The following is a 12,996-nucleotide window of genomic DNA, read 5'->3' on the forward strand; positions in this document are numbered from 1 at the left end:
AGCGCGAGCCCGAGTGAGTGCGAGCTCAGTCGAGAGAGGAGCGCGAGCCCAGTTGGGAGAACTGATCGCGAGCCCGAGTGAGCGCGAGTCCAGCTGAGACAGGTGAGCGCGAGCGCGAGTGAGTGCGAGCCCAGTGGAAAATGGCCACCTTTGGTACATAGGGATATAAATAAACAATATTTTATTATAGTTTGGTTTGCGCATGCGTATCTTTTTGTACATAAATTAACAAATGAACGTCAATTTATCTGAAAAGTCGAAGTAGGTGAATTTTTTTCGAGCACTTCCGGTTCGAATTTTAAAATTCTGTTTTCACGGTTAGTAAGACCTAGTTTCCCGCTTTCGGAAGAAAAAAAAAATTGTATCTCTTCTGTGTGCAACCGTTTCGTCGCAAAAATTCGAGAAATTGAAAAATTTTCAAAAACCGCCACTTTTGGGCTCCATTTTCTCGAAAACACCATTTTTTAAAATTCTGAAATTTTGTTAGATGGCTCAACTTTACATGAATAATAAACACATCAAATACCATTCTCGATCAATGCTTCATGAATCAACTTCAGCCTTTTGAAGTTAGCGAAGTTTCGTTGACTTTGATGTCACAGTTGGCAACACTGGAAACAATAAAAGTGCAACAATTTTATGATGTTTGTGGTTCACATTCACTAAGTGAAGAATAAAAGTTTTTCCTGACTGCTTTTTATTATTTTGATCCATAAGGCTCTGAAATAGTAATATTAGCAACCCCCTACTCGCCCGTTTTCTTAAAGCGAAGTAATCTGAGGTGGACATTACGATTACGAAACACACAAATTTTAAGTTTACTTGAAACGGCCAACCAATAAATTCTGATTATCTATAGAAAGCGTGAACTATTACCTCAGTGATGATTTGGAATGCTCCAAACAAAGTCCCAATAAGTGCGATGTCATTACAGTGATCGAAAATGGACAAAAAGTTACAAAATTGAAACATTTTCTTACGCGTTCCATCAAAGAAATTTACGTACTTTTCAAACAGAACAATCCCAACATAAGAATGGGTCACTCGGAATTTTATAGTATTCGACCAAAATGGGTCCGCAACCTGCGAGGGAAGTGTGTGTGTATTGTGCAAATTTTAAGTCATCTGCTACTGCGTTGCAACAAATCAAAAGGCAGCCCATATTGCAGCTGTCATGACTGACTTATTTTCTTTAGTAGCATTATCCGTAGAAAATGATAACTGTCTTCTTCAATTATTGATCCTGATGAAAATGAAAGTGTTACCTATGCCATATGGGAAACAGTGATCTCGTTAAAAAAAAACTGTGCCACTTTCTGTTTTCGTATCGTACGTTGCTGGTTTAACTGTGAGAATTGTAATTCATGACTACGTCAAGAAAATCCAAAGAGAACTGCTACCGAAAAGCATCGTATAAAATTTCAAGATACAAATTCTATTTTACTTCATGTGGACTTCGATGAAAACTGGACTGTTATTCTGCAACGTGATATTCAGCGTTATCACCGGAAAAACGAACAAATTTCCATCTTTACGGCAGTGGCACATTATTATGAAACAACTGACAGTTTTGTTGTAATAAGCGACGATAAAACACACCATGTACTCATAGCCATAAACAAAGCAAGATTCTAAAAATTCTCCAAGAAAAGCGAAAATATAGGTTATAGAGAAAGGTTCGAATACGTGGAAATAAGTATCTACAATTTCCCAAACCGTGTCAGTGACTTCTGATAGTGCTGCATCCCACTTTAAAAATTGTTTTCTGAAGTCCGAGATGCAGACAAGTCCGATAAAGCAGTGGATTTTCAGTGAAACCGGCCATTCAAAGGTCTCTGCGACGGTATTAGGGGGGGGGGGGGCAGTTGTAAAAAATGTGGCAATGCAGCATAACCTTAGGCAAAAACAGATACACAGTATTAAAACTGCAGAAGAATTCGTGAGTATGGTGCAAGTACGAACTCCGGGTATTACTCTTGTTTTGTTGCCAGGAACTGAATTCGACAATTTTCGAGAGAGAGAGAAAAAAATGCAAAAGTGGGAAAGTGTGCGATCGGTAACTAGTATTCAACGAAGTGAATAATAAACACACCAAATACCATTCTCTTTGGCTTTCGGAAAATGGCGAAGTTTTCATGGTAGTAACGGGTCATCATGAACTAACTTCATGCATCCCCCAAAATCGAGCTTTCGCAATTCAAAGTGTAGATTTAAGAAGTCTGCAAAAAGGAACTTTTGTTACATGCATGATAACCAGTGGTGGGTAGCAGAAATATGAATAAATCATGAATTACGTGAAGTTGAAGTGCTGTTTATGCTTCCACATGGACCTTCAAGAAGGTACAGGTTTGCAGAAGAGCATAAGAGAAGTGAAAATAAGTGTTTTGTGACTATCGAGAATGTGCTACGAGTTGTGAGTGGATGCTCCTCCCAACACCTATTGGAGCATCTGCACGGTCACACGCTGTTAGCGAAGAAGAGACAAAGCAAGGAAATAATTGCTTCATTTGAAAAGCAAATCAGTGAAATTTTGTTTCCAAGACCATTTTAAGTGAGCTTAAAATTTGTGTGTTTCGTAATTTCAATCTCAGATTACTTCGGTTTAAGAAAACGGATGAGTAGAGGGAGGCTCATTTTACTATTTCAGAGAGTCTATTTGATCAAAATGATAAAAAGCAGCCTAGAAAAAGCTTTTGTTAGTTATCTAATGAATGTGAATCACAAACATCATGAAATTATTGCACATTTATTGTCTCCAGTGTTGCCAACTGTGACATCAAAGTTAACTTCAAAAGGATGTAGTTAATTGATAAAGCATTGGTCGAGAATGGTATTTGGTGTGTTTATTATTCATGTAAAGTCGAACCATCTAACAAAATTTCAGAATTTAAAAAAAATGGTGTTTTCGAGAAAATGGAGCCCAAAAGTTTGACAATTTCTCGAATTTTTTGCGACGAAACGGTTGCACACAGAGATATACATTTTTTTTTTCTTTCGGAAAGCGGGTAATTAGGTCTTACCAACCGTGAAAACAGAATTTTAAAATTTGAACCGAAGTGCTCGAAAAAATTCACAAACTTCGACTTTTCAGATAAATTGACGTTCATTTGTTAATTTATGTACAAAAAGATACGCATGCGTAAACCAAACTATAATAAAATATAGTTTATTTATATTCCTATGTACATACCACAACAAGAATTGTAACTCCACCTGTCTTCATAGCTGAATGGTGGGGCTCCGAAGTTGCCCATTTTCCATGTCTTTTACAATTCATAATTTGTACCCCCCGTCTTTGATGGCCTATTATTACCTGACCAGATTAGCAGTGCGGTTTTGGAAGGACGGCGCTGCTGTTGTGTTTACATCAGTTTCTTGGTAAGCGCGGTGGGACAGGGGAGCGGAGAGTTTCACTCTGCAGTGTATCCAACGGTTTTTAAAAGTTGCAGTTTGGATGTTATGCATAGCCTAATCTCCTTTCGCTTAATAAAGAACGCCATAAGTTATGTGGTTGTAGTGAACCATTCCAGCAGTAATGCAGATGTATTGTGGATAGTGATATATGAACGGAAATTACCAATTTAAGAACAACATAGCACAATTGACAATTCAGTGAGCTTCTACCGTGTATTAAGCACATTGTATAAAAATTGATTACGTTTGATTCGATGTCATTATGAAACAGGAGCAGCCTGTAAAACGCTACTCCCCAGTTTGTTCGCAGGTTAATATGGAGGGTGTATTTTTGTTGTAGTTGTTTTTTTTTTTTTTTTTTTTTTTTTTTTTTTTTTTTTTTTTTTTGCTTGTTACTTAAGATGTTCTGCAATAACTTCAATAACTTTTGAAACTGTTTGTCTTAACTTGAGCCAGGGGCGGGTCCAGGATGAATGTTTGGGGGCCGGTCGTTCGAAGTCAAATCAAGGTAAGAGTGTATTGCAAGCAAAACAAAACAAAACAAAAAAAAAAAAAGCAACTTTAGAAAAGGAGAAGTAGCCATTGTCTGCAACTTCTAGAACAGAAATGGCCACCTGCGATTTCGAAGGTGGGCATTTTTTTTCTTTTTGATCAAGAACGCCAATGTAAGTAACTTCTTGCAATTTATTGCTTTATTTGATTTCTGCAACGTAAAAAAAGTAAGGCCTACCTATTTTAGGTTTTATTTTACATTTATAATACAAAGGTGAAAATTCTTAAGTTTTATTTTTAAAATAAAAAAATATCCTATTCTGGGGAGGCAATCGCGCCGATCGCCCCGCCCCTGGATCTGCCCCTGACTTGAGCATATACGTGAAGTGATTTACGAACAGGACAAAAACAACTGTGATAGATTGATTAGAAGTAATCCGGTTAGAAACACTGCTGCTTGCTTTTTAGTTCCAAAACCGACCGCCCGCACTCGTTGGCTGGTTAGGTAATACTTGGCGGGAAAATCTTTTTCGACAAAACAAAACAAAAACAAAAAAAAAAAAAAAAAAAAAAAAACATGGGTCTCTTAAAAACATGTCTAGTTGCTATAAAAAAAAGTTTCAACAATACCTGAGATGATGATGGTACAATTTTATTTTATTTTACTTTTTTTTTCTGAGTGTAAATGGAAGGCACCTATTACAAGCCTTGTTAGGATATAGTAAAACAGAAAGTAAACCAAAACTTGAAAACGATATGCGTTAATGCATTTTGCTGCACATACAGCGAGTTACTTTTCTTCTTCCTTGTTTTGAAAAAAAGCTAGGCCCTTAGAACGATTATTCTTTAAGGAGACCGTCTACATACTTTTAAAATTCATTTTCTGTTATATTATAATATTGTAAGTCATATAAAGTAATACGTGTGAAGTCCTAATGTAAATGACTCAGTAGTATTCAAAATAAACATATTCTAAAATTATTCATGTATAGAAAAAAGTGATTTTTTGTCACTTCTATTTTAAAATTAGAACTCGGGAAACTATTTTATGTTGATTTTTGTACCAATTATACCTTATGCTAGGAAGAGCAATTTATCTTTCTTAAATGCAAGAATAATGTTAAAATAATCCGTGCCGATTTTAAATTAACAATAAACCAGCCCCCGAAAGAAACAATCCCCCTCCCCCAAAATAATTACTTTCCAAAATTTCAGAAGCTCATATTAAAACCATTTCTCCTTTAAAATTATCCCACTGTGCTCGAAAAAGAAAAAAAAATATGCCTTTGGTTTCTCTTGTGAGATAGACCACAATGTTTAATAGCTATCGTTATTTAACTGTCTCAGACTGTTTTATCTACATTATATTTTCTTTATATCGCACATCTTAATGTAATGGATGTTTCTGCATGAATTGATCCTTAGTTTGACGTCAATGAAGCTAACTGGGCAAGGTCATGCTTTTGGAAAATCGAAACGGCAATGAAACAAAAAACAAATCGTGTGAAGCAGATGGTTAATCATTGTAGTCTATTTGCATTTCTGATGTTGCCTCTACTTCCATGCCCGTCTTTTCAATAGTTCTAGATTCAAAATATAAATCATATATTAAATTTGCGACTTAACATTACCCTATTTCCCTGTATGGTTGATATTTTTGACATATACGTACAAGAAACAAAACTACATTATGCATTTAGTAATATTATCGTTTACTTTCCATCCCTGTCTGCGACAGAAATACAGGGAAAATGAGCCAGACATAAAGGGAATTCGTAAAGATCTAGGTTCATTTGTTGAACTTAGTTTTTTTTTTCTTTTTTCCGGGGCGTGTAGGTTTCTACGACCAGCATTGTGCCAATAACTTGGTCTCAGTACACCGAATTTATTCAATCTCTGTACAGAACTCCAAGAAGCATCTTTCCTTGGATAATTCTTTAAATTTTTTGGTTGCATGTCAAACATTAATGCGTATCTTCATTACCCCTTTGTAACGTTCTTAAAGAAAAATAGTCCTTTTTGTTCTACGTTGTTGTTATAGACTTATTTAGGTTTAACGCCCTTTTCTGTATATATATACTTAACCATATGTCCACTTTTGGGATTTTAGCTTCTGGCCTATTACCCATATAACAATGTATGTTATTTAGTGCTTGTCCATTAAAATCGGGTCATGTGTGATCATAAGTGCGCATACTCAGACCGATTCCTCAACCCCTCGTTTTGCTTAAAGTTTCATAATTTTGACAGTGACGTTTTTCCACAGGCAGTTCGACTCCCATAAGCAAATGTTTTATATTCATCTATTCTGTGAGGACAATTAATGCTAGATTATTCTTCTATTGCGTTTACGCCAGCTGAATTTTTCTTTCATTTTTTCTAATATATAAGGATTTTCTTGCTCATGAGTTTCGCTTATACTTGATTACCAGGATAAATTTTGGTTTCGGGGGTCCAGATTTTTTTTTGGTAAAAGTTGATACTTCTTTCCTAAATATAGCCTAATTGTGGATAGTTTATGTTAGTTTCAGTTTGGTTAGGTGTTTGACGGGAAGTTTAACTTTGTACACACCTTCAGGATTAGTCCCGGAAACATTTCGTGTTTCTCCATTACACACACTGAATTTCTATTCTATTCACTTAGGACAGATTACTCAAACATTAATATCTCTTCCGTAACAACTACTCGTTTTTCTTATAAACACTCTGTTTTTTATCTAGTCCCCGAATCCATAATTAATCCATTATCGTTGCGACATGCAGCTTTCGCAAAAAACAAACAAAATCAATAGGTATTCTGGATTATACCCCTAGGCGCATTGACTACGCGTTTAGATATTCAGATTCCTCATAAAAACGAACCCTTTAATCACATATAGCCTAATACATTTAATCATTTGCTCTAGTAGTTCAGCAGTTGAAATGGTTGCTGCAAAAGGTAGCTTAATGTTCCAATCGACAGCAACCAGATTCTTTCCTCTTTCTTCATGTAATATCACATAGAAATCACTAAACAGACAGGGGCACAGTAATATGTAACTTTTCTTGTTTTCCTAACCTGCGTAGTTTGGCATATATTTACAAAAATCTGCAAAATGTCTCATAAATCTATATACGTCCACAGAAACTAGAGTGCAGATTTACTTGAACGGATCCACATATTTGTAAAATTTACAGAACAAAGGGTCTTTCCTAGTAAGATAGTGAAATCGGGCCTTGATCCAAATTGGGTCGCTGTTGACTCAAAAGTTTACCCTTGACCTAAAACTACCTCAAAAAAATTTACCGACCTACCGAATTATCGTATCGTACGTGCTCAAAATTAAATATTTTTTTTTTTTTTTTAATTTTGGTGGAGATGGTCGAAAAATTTTGAAAGTTTCACAGATTGTAGATACTATCTAAATGTAAATGTGCATTGTTTTTCAATACCAGCGATTTTTTCAAAACATCGTTTTTTTTTTTTTTTTTTTTTTTGCGTGTTGAAAATTCCAAAAAATTGTAGAAATTTTTTTTGGGGGGAGGGGGGACGTCGCTGACATTTTTGGTTAAAAAATTTGTTATACCCTTAGGTACGACATATACTTTTTCGGAGCCTGAAAGTGATGGCCAACATTGTCAAAAAGAAATAAAACTGAAAACAAACGTGTTTTTCGCACAGTTTTCCCACCATCTCAGGACCCTCAAGGTGACGGCCCCTTCAAACAATCCTTTGCCAAAGTTCACAACTTTCATATTTCTTGCGCCCCTTCCGCTTCTGTCGTTCTTCGGCTGCTTCCATTGCGTCCATTTCTGAATAGAAACACCAAATATATCTCCGTAACAGTGCTTCCACTTCAACCGACTCTTGAACAACAAAGTTACACAGCTCGCGGTAAAAAGCGCCAGTGTGTGTGTGGCAAGTGAAGGAAGCACTAATAGATACGAGGAGCCAACGCAAGGTGTGTAACTTCGTTGTGCAAGAGTCGGTTGAAGTGGAAGCACTCTTACGGAAATATATTTGGTGTTTCTATTCCGAACAGACACAATCGAAGCAGCCGAAGAACGACAGGATCGGAAGGGACGCAAGAGAAAAGAAAATTGTGAACCTTGGCAAAGGATTGCTTGAAGGAGCTATTAGTGAGAAAACTGCGCGGCTCTTGGAGCTCTTGTTTTCAGTTTTATTTCATTTTGACAATGTTGCCATCACTTTCAGGCCCCGAAAAATGTGTGTGTTGTACCCCAGGGTATAACAAATTTAAAAAAAAAAAAAAAAAAAAATCAGCGACGTGTCCCCCCTATAAATTTTTTCTACAACTTTTTGAAATTTTCAACACGCAAAAAAAAAAAAAAAAAAAAAAAAAGAAAAAGAAAGAAAGAAAAGAAAATACACATCGATGGTTTTGCAAAAAATTGCACATTTACATCTAGATAGTATCTACAATCTGTGAAACTTTCAAAATTTTTAGACCATCCCCACCAAAATTAAAAAATATTCAATGTTGAGCATGTATGATACGATAATTCGGTAAGCGGAAGGGATAGGGGGGCAAACTTTTTTTGAGAGTTTTAGGTTAAGGGTAACCTTTTGGGTCAATAGCGACCCAATTTCAATCAAAGGCCGATTTCACTATCTTACTAGGAAAGACCCTTTGTAGTAATATTTCAAAAGACCAGTATGTAAGTAACCGAAATATATTTGTGTCCTTACCTGAGACGCGTATCTATCAAGAAATATTTTAATGGAAGTCTAACCTGTTGAGAACGGATTGACCAAGAAGGTAGTCTTTAACCACAGTATGCAAAGTGAAATGAAGTATATAAAGTTAGTTTGCAAACTCATGACACGCAACCATAGAAGTTTCCAATAGTTAAGGAACTATACATTTATGAAATTTACGTTAATAATATATTATGCCAATTTGGAATTCAAATGTGCAAACAATGAAAATATATCGGGATATTACCTATAACGTTCGAATACATAACCCAATATAAGGTAACCGTTTTTATGCCATATACAGTGTTCTGCTCTATCCTCAACATATACGTTCACCGTCGCTGATGTACGTGCTTCCTATGGACGCATACCCGCGCTATCATCCGGACCCCCTTGTTCGCTCCTGCGCAAACTCGATTAGATAGCATTCGTACTTTTAGGTGACAACCTAGCACAGATTAGTTAGTGTCTTACGTTTTTGCATAATAGTTCTTATTGTATAGTACACTGAAACCTTCGTCAAGTGATTCTGCACAAAAGAAAATTGATTACTACACAGAGTTACGTCACTGAAAAAGAAGGCATTTATTCCGAAGCTGGTCATCCAATTGGATTTCGACAAAAAGCACATTTACATTTAGATAGTATCTACAATCTGTGAAACTTTCAAAATTTCAGCTATGAAAATTTAAAAATCATGGATTTTAGGACCGCTTTAAAAAGGTATAACACAGTAGGGTAGAATAGAGTACAGTACGATAAGCATAAGTGGGGTAGGGTAGGGTCGGGTTGGGGAAGTTTCGACCCATTTTGTTAAAATTAATAAAACTCTCGTCTCTGGGTAACGATACCAACTGCAGTGTCTGCACACCTGCAGCCATATTCAGAATACAAATGCTCATTACTTCCAAAAATCCAACCGTGCAGTAATTTTGCGCGAAGTAGTTCCCTCCGCTTGCCTAATAGTTCCATCATCCATCATTACAAAAATAATAAACACTAGTCCCGCTCTTCTTACATATTATCTAGCAGGGTGGATTGATTTAAATCAGTCTGATTTAAATCACTTGATTTTTTTAATAAAAATCGTTGATTTAAATCGAATTCCGAAATAAATTAATTTAAAGTGAAAATAAGTAAAATCCCGTTTCTGTTCTGTTATTTCGATTATGGAAGTTAATAATCATAATACAATGAGACTCAAATGTACAGTATAGTATGAAAACAAGTGTCATGCAGAGGATGATTAGGGAAAATCTCGTTTTGAATACGTAACGGAGCAATCCTGCTTTCTTCTTTTCGTAACATTGGGTTTGGGTTTTAAAATCGTTAACTATTCCAACGAAGAAATCACCATCGACATTTAAGACGAAAATTCCTTTTCGTGCGTGTCTGTTTGTTCCCAGATAATAGGGCGTATTTAGGCGAAATTTATATATTTCATGCCGCAAGCTAGTTCTGAGTTTTTAAAAACAGGCCCCTGCCAAATATCAGTAACTTTTGTGAAAAAAGTGTCATTTTGATAAACGTTGCTATACTTTTTCCTTAATGCTTAACCTTTTAAATTATATCACTATTTTTAATGGAATCTTCATTATTCGATTAAAAAAGTACCAATAAGGCTTTTTATTTCGTTTTCTTCAAGACCGGAGGCATTTTAGAACACGTTACATATGCTTCCATGTCTTTCTGCGTTGAGGCGTAGTGTGTGATGACGTCATAAATTTAAGATGATTTTTTTGTTATGCGTATTTCTATTATTATTATATTTGGCGGGTTACATTTTGTATTCAGAAGACTGAAATTTTGCACACTCGTTCAGTGCACCCCTTTATAATTTTCAGATGTTTTCAGATCTCTGCGTGGAAACAGCGGGGTCCAGAGGGGCAAAAATGTTTTTAAAAAAAGGATATTTTTAACAAAAATAACTTTTTTAGTGATTTTCCCGCCTCAGATGGAGACATATGAATGGTACTGTTTGAAAGGCTGTTCTATTCTGAAGAAAACGATGTACGTACTATGCTCTTAGGATAAATAGGGATGTCTCAGGAAACTTACCTTAGATCTTGTTTTATACGGGAATCTGGGGTATTTGGGGAATATTATTTTTCGCGGGCTTACTTTTGCACCTACAAGACTGAAATTTTGCACATTTACTCAGTGCACCCCTCAGTATTTTTCAGATTTGTTTCACATCTCTGCCTTAAAACAGGGGAAGGGGTCCACAGAGGTAAAAATTTAAGAAAAAAGAAATTTTTAACAGAAAACTTCTTTTTTCGTGATTTACCCGCCCCAAATACATGATTAAGACATTTGAAGGATACCGTTTGAAAATTTGTTTTATTCTGCAGAGAATAATGTACAAATCATTATCCTAGGATAAATAGGGATGATGCTGTAGCTGCTTGACTGAAAGTCTATAATTTACATTTAAAAGAGCCATAATTTAAAAGGGTAAAAAAACATTGTTTGGGATTGATATAGGTTAACGATTGGGGATAATTCAAAATTCAACCCCAATACTTTCACTTAAATGGCATAATTAGCATTTAATACTAATTCCTAATGCTTTTTCTTCAGTTCGCGACTTGTATTATACGAGGAAAAATATTTAAATAAAAAAAATCAACAAAAATGATTTTTTTAAAAAAAATCATGATTTTTTTCCACCCTGTTATCCAGTACACAAACAAGCAAATTATCCATTTCTTCCCGGTAAGCTTTCAAAATTTTCATAGCAACAGACGACCTAACCTAAAACCTAAACCGGAGTATGTTCAGCAGAAGGGGTCCAGAGGCATGTAAAAACACACAAAATTTACAGGAGAAACGGATGGTGCTAAAACTTAGACTTAACATAACGTAACCAAATCTAATCTAACCTAACATAAGCTAACCCGAACTAACTTAACTAACCTAAGCTAACCTGAACTAACATAATATTAGTAGAAATAAACGAAATCCTATCATTTTTTGGAAAATTATGCTAGACCTCTACACTAACATAATATAACACACTAATTTAACCTAACCTAATGTGAACAGAAATTACCAATATTTTAACATTTTTTAGAAGAAATAGCTGGATCCCTTCTGCTAAATATAGGCACCTAAACCTAAAAGAATATACACAATGAATCTATGTACGGATCCGTACAATAAATCTGCCCCAAAACCAGTTAAACATAAGTATCCTGTCCCCACGTAGTACACTTTACAATACACACTCCAGCTGCGCATCGATAAGTAGAACCGCTTTGAAAGGGGTAGAGTAGAGTAGAGTAGAGTATAGGGGGATAGGAACGGGTTAGCTTGAGGTAAGGGAAGTTTTGACGTATTTTCATAAAATTTTAGAATGTAATTTCTCGTTTCTGAGTGAATATACCAGCTGGAGCGGGAATTGTAAACTTAACCCAAATATTCTAATAAGATAATGAATAACATCTTGTAAAGAGACAAACAGTATTTCAATTTTCATGCTCATTAAAATAAACGAATATAAACAGAAAAAAAAACTTTTCTTATATTTATACTTCGAACGCTAAAGAGAAGATAATGTTTCCGGATTCGGTAATAGTTAAGAACAGCTACTTCTAATCTCCCGTGCACGAGGATACATCTTACTGTTGCACTACCTAAACACCCTAAGTACAAGGGCAAGAACTCAGTCTATTACCTACTTTTTAACATCCTAGATAGTCAATGAATAATTTCTGAAAGTATGGCGTTTCTCGTCCTTCCCTAAATGGGAAGTACGGCTCCTTAACTATAACCCCGGATTCTTTTCATCCAGTACAAATAATAATGTGTGCTAAAACGCGAAGTTTCTTGCTTATCGTAGAAAATCTGAAACTATTGTCTCTCTGTTACCATTTAGATATGTAGAGAAATGTTAGTATATACTGCAAAGAAACTTATAGAAATTAATATAGTATTCGTTACTTAAAACAAAAGATATTAATTTATAGGATATTTTTTACTTACTTGGGTTACAATTAATAATTATAAGTTTGCACCATCAATAAACATAAATCGCGCCTGAAAATCGTCTAAACACATTCCAATCAACCAAACAAACATAGTTGCCAAATAAAGAGTAGCATTTGACACTAAATGGTTATTTCAAAAAGTACTGCTATTACAAAAAAAAAAAAAAAAAAAAAAAAAACTAAATCAATCTCTAGTACAAACGTCACAGTTCGCATCGAGACAATACCAAATTTGTGGTAATATACATTTCATTATAAATAAATTAAATTTGTCCTAATTATTAAAAGTCTTGTAAACATAATTGAGAATAAAGCTTATGTGGTGTTTCAGTTAAATCATTTATTAATTTAATAATCGAGTATATATATATATATATATATATATATATATGGGGCGTATAT

The 12,996-nt window shown here is 35.0% G+C and overlaps 1 protein-coding gene across 1 annotated transcript in view; it reads right to left on the reverse strand.

Moving 5' to 3' along the window:
* LOC145685993 (E3 ubiquitin-protein ligase PHF7-like) overlaps nt 1–12,724 on the reverse strand; it is a 152,755-nt gene extending 140,031 nt beyond the window's left edge. The window contains exon 1 of the mRNA XM_081758804.1: nt 12,590–12,724. The gene's annotated coding sequence lies outside the window, so the exon portion shown is untranslated. The remainder of the gene's footprint in view (nt 1–12,589) is intronic.
* Nucleotides 12,725–12,996: the final 272 nt, after the last annotated feature.

This window comes from Thermobia domestica, chromosome 5 (assembly GCF_964235325.1).
Source record: "Thermobia domestica chromosome 5, izTheDome1.hap1.1, whole genome shotgun sequence".
Lineage (NCBI taxonomy): Eukaryota > Metazoa > Arthropoda > Insecta > Zygentoma > Lepismatidae > Thermobia > Thermobia domestica.